At 47.2% G+C, this 14,393-nt stretch overlaps 1 long non-coding RNA gene across 2 annotated transcripts; it reads left to right on the forward strand.

Moving 5' to 3' along the window:
- The first annotated feature begins 406 nt into the window (after nt 1–406).
- On the forward strand, nt 407–13,361 carry LOC128325844 (uncharacterized). Of its 2 annotated transcripts, XR_008307676.1 has the most exons (8): nt 407–892; nt 3,588–3,702; nt 3,809–3,888; nt 7,748–7,810; nt 9,142–9,234; nt 11,027–11,116; nt 11,418–11,527; nt 12,191–13,361. It is a non-coding gene; the product is annotated as an uncharacterized LOC128325844 (long non-coding RNA). The 2 variants fall into 2 exon arrangements; XR_008307675.1 differs by lacking the exon at nt 407–892 and having other exon boundaries at nt 3,278–3,702.
- Nucleotides 13,362–14,393: the final 1,032 nt, after the last annotated feature.

The following is a 14,393-nucleotide window of genomic DNA, read 5'->3' on the forward strand; positions in this document are numbered from 1 at the left end:
AGCAGGCCAGTTTTCCATTTCCAGCTCCTCATTAAATTGCACCAATCGGGGCATTTGTGGGGTCATTGTTAGCTATCAACACTTTTTAGCAGACACCTCCTTGATGGCGGTCTGTCCCTAACCCTGGGAAAGCATCGCCATCCTGCATTTCTTGTGTGTCGGGGCTGCTCTGAAGGACACAGGAGCATGGCTAAAAAAGACATTGGCCACCCTGGCTGGTAGTGGTGTGCCCGGAGGGCAGCTGGTAGGCCTGTGGATCCTCTGGGCTTCCACAAAGGTGGAGCACTCTCTGTTAATGCAACCCAACTCTGTGCCAAGACAAGTTGGATTCTGCAACCGCATGGATCACGCAAAGTCAGTCCTATGCCCTGCATTTATTTTGTGTGATTACAGTGAAAGCATGCGTAGTGCCTGTGACAGGTTGCAGAAAAATGAAACAGGATGGGGCCCAGCCCACGGGCGCCACAACTGTGTCAAATGCAAACCCCCCACCACCACCACCACCATGAGAGATGTTGGAGTGGTCACTCTCTCTTTCCCAAGATGCCTCCGCTTAGGAGACCCCAAGGCTCCAAGAGTACCTCTTCTACCCCAGTTCCGGCACCCCAGTCCACAGCCTCTGCTGCCAGCAGTCAGTGTCTCCCCCCTCCCAGCTGCCTCTGCCTGGCTGGCTCCCATCCCCCCACAGAATAGAGCGGAGAGTTCTGGCATCCATGGAGATGGAGAAATGCAAAAGATGCTCCAGATGACAGTTGGCCAGCTTCAGCCTTCCAGTACAGAAGCAGAGATGGCCTCCTGGCTCAAGGCACTAGCTGTGGCCATTCAAAGGCCCATCTTGTTGGTCTTCCACGACGTGTGCAGAACCATTTGGGGTTCACCAAGGCGGAGGCAGGTAGGAAGGGTCACATTGTGCCAAGTGGAGCTTGGGGATGAAGGGAGACGGTGGGAGCTAAAGGGCAGTCAGGGAGTGGTCACTGAGCTCAGGTCTGCTTAGCAGCCTCACCCCTCCTCTCCATCTTGACTGCAGGCTCTCCTCTCCTCTTTCAGGCCGCCCCCAGCGAGGAGCTTTTTTGACTTTTGCCTCTCTTTCTTTAGCTAGCTGGGTAGAAGTGATTGCGTGGAAGCGCGGCAGGAGGAAAAGCTACCCAGCTTTTCTTCCTACCTTGCTTCCACACAATCAAACACTGGGAGCACAGGCAGCTCCCAAGCCCAGGTAGAACACAGTTTTTGATTTTGTGAATGACTTCTTGGAATAGCTAAACTAGTGTCAGAAAATACTGCTTTCCTCTCTCTTTGAAAATAACACTGGTTTTTTTTTAAGAAAGAGACACAATAAACTGCTCTTGAGGCTTCTCGGATTGAGTCTTGGTTTGTTTTTAGCTCTCCCAGATTTAGCCTCTGTTTTTGTTTTAAATACCAAATTGTATAGCGATTCTTTGTGTTCTGTTCTGGACTGCTTTGCTTGACAAACCTGCAGTTACTCCTAGCTACAGAATGGAGTCCCCTGTGTTTCTGCAGGCAAGAAGGTACTTTTAGTGAAGTGTTCTCTTATTCATTTTTACATGTATATCCCACTCTTCCTCTGAGGTGTCTGGAGTGGTGTACATAGTTAAGGTTATCTTCACAACCACCCTGTGAGGTAGGTTGGCTGAGAGCTAAGCGAGTGGCCCAGAATCACCCAGTGAGTTTAATGGCTGGACGGGGTTTTCAGCTGGGGACTCCCCAATCCAAGTTCCAGATTTAAAACCTTTTAAGGGCTACATGTATGTGTTTATCACCATTCCACTTTTCAAGGAAAGCCTTGGCTCTTGTCCTTGTCTCCCCTGTTAACCTGCTACACCAGACCACACATGTCCTGCAAGTTCTTTTGTGGCCAAGATATGGGGGTAGGGGAAGGAGACGAAGGTGGGGTTGCATTTTCAAACCTTGTCCCCAGACCCACTCCAGCCTTCTGCCGAGTCCAACCCTTAGGCCATGTAACCTTTGAAGCGCTGCTGCCCGTCAGTGTGGACAATGCTCACTCTGTCTACTCTGACTGGCAGCAGCAGCTCTCCAAGGTTTCCGTGAGGAGTCTTTCCCAGCCCTCTATGGAGAGGCTGCCCAAGACAGTGCAGGGACCTTCTGCTGTCATACCTGGGCAGATCAGGTGTAAGGGCAAGAACATGGTGGGAGCAGGCAAGGCAAAGTCATACAAGCAGGAGGTCAGGAGCCAGAGATCAGTCCCTTAGGAGCAGGCAGGGCTGAAGTCCAAACACAAGCAAAGGCTCAGAAAGCTAGAACACGAGCAGGACCCAAGTAGCACACCTCCACAAGAAGCGGTTTCAGCAAAGAGCGGAGGCCAACGGAGGCCTTAACTAGGCACTGCAGCCCACCTGGACCTGGGCTGTCTTCAAGGGGCTGTGCCCTATTTCTTAAGCCCTGGCTGTGGCCTAGCTTGGGGGCTGCTGGTGGGTTTGGGGTGCCTTGGATTCACCCTCCGACTCAGAGGACACCGGCCAGGGTGTGTTGAGGGGGCCCTCCGCAGCTGTGGTCCTTTCCAGTGGTGGAGGTGAGGGCCCCTCAAAGCTGCTCGCGTTCTCTGAGTCCTCTCGGTCATAGTCAGGCTCAGCGGCAAAACCACTTCACCTCAAGAGCCCCTCTTGTCCAGCTCAGGGGTCATGACCCCTTCATCCTGGGACTCCTCCACGTCAGACCCGGGGTTCATGACGTCTGCATGGAAAGCAGACGATCCATGTCTTGTTAACTAGTTCCGCTCTTGATTATGATGTTGCATTTTAAAGGGCTCTGCTTGATTTTCCAGTGGTGGCTTGGATTATAATGCATGGGATGGAGAAGATGATTGCTTCAGTGGGTTGGTAAGGATCAATCAATCAATTGATCAAACGATTGATTGATTGATTGAGGGTTGGGAAGGAAATGTGGTATTGAGAGGACCCCATTGTGTGTTTCGTATGTGTGCAGTTGCATAGAGGTTTCCTGGAAGTACTGAGTGTGTTTCGGTTTCAGTGGCTGTACATGCATTCATTTCCAAAATGAGCATGGGTACAAATGTGGTCACCAAATATGGGAACTTTTCTGCTTGCATACACTGTACCAAGATGGTACATGCAGTGATCAGGGCTCCTGATATCTGAGGATATGCATATCCGCACGGACAGGGTTGGCCCTCCCCTTCTTGCCCACAGTCCCATTAAGACCTTGTTACACCACTAAAGATTCTCTTCCTTGTGTTCTTGACCTCACAACACTCCTGCAATAGCCTTATCCTCCTTCAATTTGTCTAAGCCCCGCTCAGAGCCATTCAGGCTTGTGTCCATCATCACATGCTGGGACAGAGAATTCCACAAATTCATAAGGCACTGTGTGAAAAAGCACTTCCTCAGGTTGGTTCTGCATTTCCTGGCAGTCAGTTTCATGGGAGAACCCCATGAGAGAGGGAGAGAAAACTTTCTCTGTCCACTCTTTCCACATCATTCATGAATGACGGGAACTAGAGGGCTGAAGAGAGGGGTAACTAGGCCGTCTCCCTGCTTTCAGTGATGCTCCGTCATGACTGCTGTCGTCTGGATCCATGTTCCCTCTAACAGGGAATCCCAGATGCTGTTGACGACAACTCCCAGAATCCCCAAGCAGAAGCCATTGCAGCGAGGGAGGGAGCTGAAGTTCCACAAGCAGGCTGATGAGAAGCCAAGAAATCTGTAGGTAAGTTCCCCCCACTCCCATTTCTCACTTTCCCTGAAATACTGACCTGTTTCCGGTCCACGTAGTGTTGATCCTCCAGTGACTGATCAGATGTTGAACTTTTCAGGTATGGAGACGACGCCAAGGAGCATTCGTGGAAGTGCCCAACCCGGATGCCAAGTCCAGTTGCCGGCACGTAAGTTGAAGGTAAGTCTGGCATTCCCTGCAGGGGAGGCGAGGACCTGTGAGGGATCCAGTGCAACATGGTAGAAGGCTTCAGGTGGCCTTCCAAGGGCTATTTCCCAAGTGGTGGACAGGATGCTGTGTGGTGTCCTCTGGATGCCCAGCAGGGATTGGGGTGTGGTGTCATCTCTATGCTGATGGCCCCCATAGCATGGGGGCCATAGTAGTTCCACTTTGCACGCAGGAGCTCCCAGGTTCCGTCCCTGTCATCTCCCAGTAGGGCTGGGAAAGACGCCTGTCTGGAAGCTTGGAGAGAGGCCGCAGACAGTCTGTGTCAGCAATACTGAGCTAGACGGACCACTGGTCTGACTCGGTAGAAGGCAGCTTCCTAGGTTGCTCTAGCTCTAGTTCTCCTTTCCATCTGATTCCAGGGACCCGAACTGATGCTGGAGCGGAGTGGGGGGCTGGGTGTGGGTATAGAGGCTCACTTGATGTAGAGGGGAGAGAAGTGCAGCTGTCAGTCAGAAGCATGTGGGGACGCTACTGGCTGGAGAGCTCCTATGAACCTGGGACCTTCTGCATGCGAAGCAGATGCTCTACCACTGAGCGATGTGCATCGGCATCTCAGCGCAGTGGACACAACGTGCATCTGCTCAGAATTTCAGTGGCCACAGGGGGAGGGTAGAGCCCAGAAGAGAGACGCGAATAGCAACACGTGCCGTGAAATGCCGAGTAGGGGCCAAATGGGAACTGGATTGTCTAGGGTGAGGAACCAGGAAAGAAGAGCTTTCTTTCTATGGGTCAATACGGATGGCTGGAACATAAGTCTCCTGACAGGAAGTGGTGCTCCCCCCCCCTTTTTTTCTTTTTAAATTGTATTTGCATTATTCACATAATAACATAGAAGAGTCACATAATAACACAGTACATTTAACAATCATGTTTTCCAAACCTCACAAGGAAAAAAAATTATAAGTTTTGATTTTTTAACTTTGATTTCCTACAAAAATACAAAAATATGTAGTAGCCCCAATTCCGGAGAACACTCAAGGTTTTGTTTCATTAAAATTCTTATTTCTCCAATATTTTTCTGCCAAAAACATATCACCTTTCCACAGAACCACCACATGTGGTAAAATGTTTCCTTTGCTCACACCCCCTCCACCACTGAACAGAATAGTTATGAGAGATATATGCTAATTGTACTGGAGTTCATTGCCACTGATGTAAACTCTTCCCTTGTAATTCTTGTATGAAAGCTGACAGGAATCTCCCAGACTTCCATAATGATTGCCATTGACTCTCTTCTATAGGACTTCCCAAATATCCTTCAAAGCTCTTGGAGGGTCCCCTGTTTCTAATGGTAACAATAGAGTCTAAATTTTAGAAATGATCCCTTTGGGCTGATCCTGATAAGACACAATAAATTCTTCAAAATGCGTTAGTCATTGAGATACTGAATTTACTATCTCTTTATTACTCAAAATAGATTTAATTTGAAACCAAAATAACCATGATAATTGATAACCTATCTTATACTCAATCTGTTCCCTAATGAGTATCCCCTCTCCATGAAAAAAATCTCAAAATCTGTATCACTCATATTTCCTCAATACATCCAGCTGAATCAACACATATTTATTACCAGGGCCAAAATATGTCATTAAAAGTGTTAATGGGGAAATAGTCCCCATCAGCTCCTTATATCTTTTCTTCCCTATCTGGAACATAGCTTTAGTAAATAGATGGTTAATCTTGGCTATCTTTGGGGGGGAAACTTTGAACAAAAAGGAACTGGTAATAAGAAACCATCTGCCTCTTGTGCATTCTCTATTTGGACCCACTCTTTAGTTGAGTCTTCTAGTCTGAATGATATCATATGTCCAATGTGTGCTGCCTGGTAGTGTAGTCTTCGATTTGGAATTCCCCATCCTCCCTTTTCCCGTGGTCTATATACAACCTTCCTATTAATCCTCAATTTACTACTAAGAACCTTCATTTTTACTAAAGCAATGCGACCTAATATATTTGACTTGATGTGTGAGCACTGCAAGATATTCTGCTCAGGTGATGAAGCTGCTCTGGGAAGAGCAGAAGGTTTCAAGTTCCCTCCCTGGCTTCTCCAAGAAAGGGCTGAGAGAAATTCCTGCCTGCAACCTTGGAGAAGCCACTGCCAGTCTGTGAAGACAATACTGAGCTAGATAGACCAATGGTCTGACTCAGTATATGGCATTTTCCTATGTTCCTACGTTTCCCCCCGCAACGTTTCATCTCTTTACATGATTTTTTCCAAACTGGAATAAAATTATGATTAAATAATTGTTTGAAAATTTTAGTAACATTGATACCTAGGAATCGATAAGAATGATAGACCACCGGTATTCCCAAAATATTAGAGACCTCTTTCTGGACTATAAGGGGAGTATGAAAAAACATCAATTGAGATCTTTGGAAATTAACTGCTAATCCTGGCACTTTTGCAAAGCCTTGTAACTCCTCTTTAATATATTTAGCTGAACATCCAGAGTCAGCAAGAGTTGGGATCACATTGTCCGCAAACAAATTTAATAAATAATCCTTATCCCCTCTTTTTATCCCACAAATTTGATTATTAGTATGCAATGCAATAGCCAATGCCTCCATAGCTAGATGAAACAACCAAGGAGATAAAAGACAGCCCTGTTTAGTACCTCTAGAAATTCAAATCAATTCTGAATCGTAGTTATTGATCCTTACCCGAGCTTTTGTTAGAGTATAAATCTGATCAATCACAGATTTAGACTACAAATCTGATCAATCATGATGGGGGCAGTCCCTCGGAAGGAGCTGAGTAGCATCTTGTATGGCATTGTCCAGCATAGAGTGGAGGACCTCCAGACACCTTAAGCAGTGTGGGCACCACCATTTTCTGTAGGGTTTAGTCAGGACACAGCACGACAACGTACTCTTTGGCTTGCACTCATCAATGCAAGAGCAGAAGGGATTTGCAGTTGAGCTGAATTGCTCATTCTGTTTTTGAAAATGTGGTTGTGGCTGATGGGGAGGCCAGTGACACAGTTAAAGCAAAGGGCCATGGGATATGCTCAAAGAGGATCCTCTTCCCAGTGGGGTTGTTGGCCAGGGTGGGGTTACAGCAATCTCAGGGGACTGGCTGGAAGCCAGAGGGCCAGGAGGAATCCAGACCTCAGAGCTGTGATCTTGACTGCTTCCCAAGTGGGGGCCATTTGGGCAGAAACTCTTCAGCGTGAGAGCCATTTCCCACAGTGCTGACCTTTGCACAGTCCTACACTTTCCCCCAATGCTGGGAGAGCCATTTCAGAGAGATGGAGCCCGCTCTGAAGAGCTGTCCACCCTGCTCGGGTGTCTTCCTCCAGTTCAAGCCCTAACCCTGACCAATTGTTTTCTTGGCATGAGTGCCGCTCCAGGCAGTGACAGTTTGATTGATTAATTGATTGATTGATTGATTGGCTTTTATTTCTATACCGCCCTTCCAAAAATGGCTCAGGGTGGTTTACACAGAGAATAAATAAATAAAATGGATCCCTGTCCCCAAAGGGCTCCCGAACTAACAAGAAACATAAGATAGACACCAGCAACAATCACTGGAGCTACTGTGCTGGGGGTGGATAGGGTCTCCAGTTGAACTGGAGGGATCACTGGAATAGGGTAGACATTGCTCCAGCAATGTTGACAGGCCCACGGCAAGCTTTGATTTCTTGCTGGCTAGTTAGGGTGGCTGGCTGGCTAGCGCAAAGGTTTTGCCCTCGTGCAGTGTCCTTCCAACTGCACTCTGTTGCTGCTGCTCTGGACACCAACCATCCTCTGAGGAAATGTATTTTTGGCCCTGTGGCTACCAAATCTGTGCTGAACTTTCCTCTTGCAGGTCCAAAAGCCTAATTGCTCCCCAGGACTGCGTACCTCTCACCGCCGTAGGTGGCAGAAAAAGGTAATTGCCTTTCACAGACTGAGACCTGTCCGCGTATGTGTTATGTAAGTCTTCTGTTCCCTATGTAAGAGGTGTTGGAAATTCTCTGTGGTGAGAGAATCCCTTTTTCATTATAGCAGAGTGCACAACACAGCAGAATTTGCTTAGGCATGTGTGTATGCTGAGAGTAAAGTAACTTGGAGCCAATTCATAGTTTCAAATTAATATATAAGGCATTTATTAAGGAACTCCATTCTAGATAGGATGCAGATGGATTCTGCATCTTCTCTGCACACATGGTGCAGGGAGAGGAGCTTGTCATGCTGCAAGGTAGAAGGACAGGTAGGGAATTGAGGGAGGAAGGAAGTTAATCCCTAAGTGTACCAATCTACATTTTAAAGGGATAGTGTCAGAGCAGTGGAGGACCAGTGTCTTGACCCTCTAGCCCTCTGACTCACTAGTCTGTCCTCCACTGTCTGAGACAAGAGACAGCACAAAGTCCTTTAACTTCCAACAAGAGGAATGGGGGTCGGAACTGGGGCGGGGGCTACATCCTCGGGCCCTGGAGGGAGTACTAGATCTGTCCACTTGCACAAGGTGTTCCGGTGAAGTGGGCCTTTCTGTTCTGAGCTGTGGGGAATTCCTAAATCTGAGTCAGGGATAGGATAGTGATTTGGAAGAGATCTTTGCTCCTCCTCCTCCAACACGAATGTTCCAGGGTGCAGAACAAAAAGCAACTGAAGGATGCTACAGAGATAGTCACTGCCGGATCTGGCATAGTCCGCCTAGCATCTGGTGGTCCTAATAGCCCCTCTCAGCAGAAGCCTTTTCAGGCTGAAGTTCTCCTCAGCCTTAGGCCAGCTATGGGGACCGTCAGTGCAGAGCATGTCTCTCTCTCTTTGCTCATCCAACCAATACCTGCCTACTCATACATAAGGGTAGCTATTGAAGCTTGTCTACCCCACAGATTCCAGCCGGTTGACTCATGCTTCACTTTTCTGGGGGAATCCTGGGGACTGTCATGCTGTGAGGGTGATGGGGATATCCGATCAAGGCTACTCCGCATCTTCACACAAATACCATTCCCAGGATTCTTTGGGTTGCCCCATGAAAGCTCCAGCACTTTCCAACTGATACAAACTGGTAGTGGGGATGTGCCGCCAGTCCTGATGGAGGGTGGGAGATTCTCGGCTGTGAAAACAGCAGTCCGGAGAGCACGATAAGGATTCATGTGATGCAGCTGAGACTTCAGAAGTGGGTCTACATTCTTTTCCTTAGAAATTGATAGCAAGAGAGGAAATGCAGGTTTGAGCTGGCCACTAATTGGCCTGTTGTTAACCTTCTCACCACAGGACCTTGCAAAATAACCCCCACAGGGATGGTGCTGTGGGCGCGTCAGCTTGCCCGACCGAATATTGATCGTGTGGGAGGTGGCTGCCATGCAGGTAATGCTTGTAGTAGTAGTAAATTTATTATGGTCCTTAGACCAGTTTAACATTTAAAGTAATACAATTATAATTTACAAAATATTCAGATTGCTAATACAAGCTCTACGAAGTTTGGATGCAACAAAACAGAACTTGGCCACATTTATAGAAGTAACAAGTTTAAAATTTGACAATAAAACATCCAAGTAAAATTGATCTGTATGACCAGGATGGTTCTTTAAGAGAGGAGCAATAAACTTACTACGAACATCCCTATAAAATTGACAATACAGAATAACATGAAGAACTGACTCTATATCCCCTGAGCCACAAGGGCAATGACACAGTGCATATTGGACTCGTTTATATTTCCCGTCTAGGAGTGTGTAGGGAAGGGCGTTCAAACGAGCAAGGGTCAATGCTCTCCTAAACTTGGGTAAAAACATGTGATCTAAGTATTCAGCCCGTTTGTGGCTGAAATTTTGAGAACCTATATAAATTCCCCTTGGTAGTCGAGCACACTCCTCCTGTAGATCTATATCTAATAGTCGTTGCCTAACAAAACATAGCGCCTGATCTAAACCCCTCGCTATAAGGTCTTCTTGGGACGTGCCCAGTTGATGTAATTTCGTGGCCGCCATGCAGGTAATGTTTGGGATATGCTGCCATTCCTAAGAGAAGGAGCGGGGGGAGGACCAGCAGAGGCAGCAAGCATCAGATCCATGGGGGTTGACATGGTTGTGCCATTAGTGCCTGAGATCACTCCTCTGCCTTCTTGCCCTTCCCTCGCCACTTAGGATATATATGCTCCAATGGGGTGTGTGTCAAGCATCTTCACACAGGCTCACGTATCTTCACACAGGTGATCAAGCATAACTCCCCAATTCCCAGAGCTTGGGAAGGGCTCAGTGTTCCCTGTCAGAGGGATTCCCAGATGTGTTGGACTAGAACTTCCAGAATCTGCAGCTGAATGGCCTTTGGCTGGGGATTATGGGAGTTGTAGTCAACCACATCTGGAAATCCCTCTGACAGGGTAGGGCTGAGGGCATCTGGTTTTGAACCACTTTTTACTGCAGGCCGATGCTTTCTAACGCTGCCGTCTCACTCACCCGTGCAAACGGTCAAGTAGGCTTCTGTGCTTCTTCCTAGCACAATTGGACTCCCTGGCTGGCCCTCGTGTCGTCTTCACAGATCCCCCTTCTGGCCGGTGCCTGTATTCTGAGTGGAACCCGTCGCTTGTCATACTCTTGCTTCCAAAGAGGAATGAGTTGGGATGGGTTCTCTGAATTCAAGCACTGGCCAGCAGGTGGTGCTGTGACAATCATCTGCTCTCCATGCTCAGCCATTGAAAAGAGGGTCCGATCATACCAGAAGGGCCTCCGGAGCCTACAGAAGTGTCTGAACAGTGAGTGAGATGGCATTGGACACTTGTGGGCAAGCTCTTGGAGGCCTGAACTTTGCTGCCATCCGGAAAAGTGCAACACAACCACACAAGTCAGCTTTCCGGTGACCACGGTACACTTCTAAGCAGCAAAGGAGAATGCATTGCAGGGACAGGTCAAAGAGAGATCAAGACCCACTGGCAGATTTCTAGTCGGGGTGGGTTCTGCATCTGGAGTCCTCCCCAGATGTGGTTGCACGGCATTCTGGAGTGCCCCCATTTTCTGGAGTCCCCATTCTCTTCTCATTCTGGGAGCCTCATTCTCTGTTCAAACTGGGGAGGGGTTTGGCATCCCACCCCCTGTCTCTTTTGAGGTCCAGAGTGCAGCAGGAGCTTCGCTCATGCCTATCTTCCTGCTCTTGAATCCAGCAGAGGACAAGACTGCCACCCTGTCCTAGCCCGGCGCCAGCAACATCCCCGCCCAGCAACGAGGCCTACCCGACCCGACCCTACTTTGTGGTAAGCACCCTCCCATTCCAGGGAATCCTGGGCACTCGAGTTCTGCCCCCTATTTTTCAAGCATTATCGGGGACACTTTTCTATCACTCACACATTTCTCTATCTTCCCATTCTGCACTGAAAGATCTGGGTCATCTTGAACCTTCAGCTTGCCTTCCTCTTCACTTCCATACATGGAGGGATCTCTGGTTGCTTCCACTTCTTGGCTTCAAGTGTGGTTGCAGTGATGATGATGATGGATTGATTTCATGTATATATCAGACTCTGACTTGTCTGGCGAATGGCTCTTTTATTCCACCAGGGTGTGGTCGGAAAACGATGCTATCCCACCTGTGGCCCAATCCAACCACCAAGGGGCTTTGGGAGAAGGCAAGGTTCCAAGTAGTCTTGAGATTCCGTAAGCTGAATGAGGTGAGGAAATAAAAAGCACACGGGCCCCACACTCAGAACCAAATTCTCTGAGACAAGCTCAGAGAGGTTGCAGGGGAGCAGTGGCAGGAGAGGGAGCATGCCTTCACCTCTGGCCTGTGGGATCCCCAGAGGCACCTGATGGCCCATGTGGGAAACAAGATGCTGGACTAAATAGGCCTTGAGCAGGGCTCAAAGCAAGACACAATCGCATGCCTTTCCTTCAGGAACTGACAGGAGAAAGGGCAAGGTCAGGGAAGATCTTGTTCTTGTGCAACCAACCCCTGCAGGGTCCTTGGTCACGAGACAAGATGGTTGGGGCCCTGCTGGAACGAAATGAGTCCCTGTGGCTGGGTGAGGGGGTCTGGCGTGGTGTCTCCCAGACTCACCCATTTTCCACATGGGGCGACTCTTCTCCTATGGGGGAGCCTTCATTCACCTGAACATTTCCCACCCTGGGCCATGGGAAGGGGTACAGCTTGATCCCCTCACCGGAGATGTGGGAACTCAGCCTAAGGCCTCACCTGAAAGGCAGGGGGCTGGAATGGGTTCTTTCCTGGATGAGAACGGGTGTTAGTCACTCTTCCCTGTAGGTGGCTGGAAGCCTGCAGAGCAAACCCTGGCCTGCCACAGGGACTGATTCCTTTCCTCCTCTTTCATTTGCAGGATCAAACGGAGGGACATCTGGCCATCTAGGACCATCAATATTACTCTATTATTTATTATTGTTGTTTTTCTTTTTGTTGTTATTGAATAAAGTCAGTTATTTAAAAACATCTCCTTCCAGTATCTGTCTCCCTTGAGGCTTGACAGTACACTATGTCACTAGGGCCATTAGAAAGATTCTCCCGATGGAATGACACAAGGTAGGCCATCTAGTTTGGAGTTGGCGGGAGCAGGCAGGCAGGACCATCCCTGGCGGGGGGTATGGGCCTGTGGGCAATTTGGAGTGAGTGGGGCCTCCTTCTCTGGCTTTTGCTGCGCCCTGGGCAAAGGCAATTTTCCTGAGCCTCACCAATTCCTCACCAATGGCAGACTACCACCCCACTCCATTTTACAAATCCGTTATTTATTCATTTTTAATATCCAAATGTGCCATTTATAGGTAAAGAAATATGCTATTTAATGGTGAAGGTGAAGATACCAGATAAGATTGGTGAAGACACCCAAATCAAACTCATCCTGAGGAACACTGCTGAGTGCAATTTCATCAGCACTAAATTCTACATTTGACCCTACAAGACTGGTACTAGGGCTTAAGGCTTTCATGGTCAACATTTACATTCTGAGAGAAGTACATAAAATGTACATAAGATTATTTTAATAATTGGTTTTAATAATTGTTTTATGCTACTCTTTTGATTTCTGTTTTATGCTACGGTTTTAATTGTTTTGTGTATTTTCACCTATGCTGATTTCTAAATATTGTGTTGAATTTTGTACACTGCCTAGAGATGTACATATCAGGCAGTATAGAAATAGGATAAATAAATAAACAACACCCAAATGACTCCTTTTGATTTAGAAGACTAGAACAGTCTGGCCATATTGAAACAACCGCTCATGTCCTGTTGTATTGTGATTATTACAGAGAAGTAAGATGTAAATTAATAGCCCTGCTTTTGAATAATTTCCCTGGTCATCAAGATGAATTTTATTTAAATTACTTGCTTACCAATCCAAATTCAGATGTTGTATATACGGTGCCTAGCTATGTAATATGTCAAATGAGGACTCACGTGGTATAATGAACTTTTATTGCTGTTTTTATCTTATTTTTTATCTGTTTTTATCTTATTGAACTGGTCTATGACCGAAATAAATAAATTGAATGATTTATTGACTCCTTTTGATTTAGAAGACTAGAACAGTCTGGAAAAGGGTGGGGGGTATTCGTGGTGGTTTAAAGTAAATTTAAAAAAATATCTATAGAAAATAAATGAAATGTACACCAAGTGTGAGGTATTAATATCAGCAACAGAACAACAACAACAACAAAATACACTGAGCTTTACAGTTGAGGCTGCAATCCTATACACACTTACTGGGGAGGAAATCGGATTGAAACCCATGGTACTTACGTCTAAGTAGGCATGCATAGAATGGATTGCGTGATAAAGCCCAAAACCTTAGGGCTGGAACCAACAAAAGGGACAATTTCAAATTAAGACAGGGGATTTTTTTATTTTTAAAAAAAAAAACAAGAATAGCAGGGCTGGTGGTGGGGGAGGCATTCTACTTACAGAGGCAGGCTGCTGCTTCCTGGAGTTTCAGGAAGGAGGAAGAGGAAGTCTTCCTGTGCGGAAGGGCCACATGGTTTCCGTTGTCTGCCCCACTCTGATGCTGTGTGTCAGTGCGAGTGTGTGTGGGGGATGGAGCAGGTTTCTCTTCTTTCTCTTCTAATATTTGATGACATTGTTTTCTTTCCTGCTATATGACCTGACCTGCTTCGCCAGCTTGGCATCAGGAGCAGCTATACCAAGCAAAACTCTGTTGCAGTATCACACTTACTTACAACATAATGGGAAGGGGAATATCACAATAAGAGGACAGACACATATGCTACGTACATTCTGTCAAAAAGTGAGTTAGTTTTGCTCTCGTAGATGCTCACTGATGTGTAGGACAAAGATTTCTAAATAGCTCTCTGTGTGTGTGTTTCATTAACAGTTGAAAACCCAGGTTCTTGAAGATGACTTTAATTCTTTGCTCCTGCTAACTGGGCAAAGAGGCACCTTTTTTAACATGGTGATTCTCTTCACTGAGCAGGAGGGGAGTAACTGGCCCTATCCACTCCGAGCACAGTACTTCCAGTGACTGTTGCTGGTGTCTGTCCTGTTTCTTTTTAGATTGTGAGCCCTTTGTGGAC

This window comes from Hemicordylus capensis, chromosome 5, assembly GCF_027244095.1.
Source record: "Hemicordylus capensis ecotype Gifberg chromosome 5, rHemCap1.1.pri, whole genome shotgun sequence".
Classification (NCBI taxonomy): Eukaryota; Metazoa; Chordata; class Lepidosauria; order Squamata; family Cordylidae; genus Hemicordylus; species Hemicordylus capensis.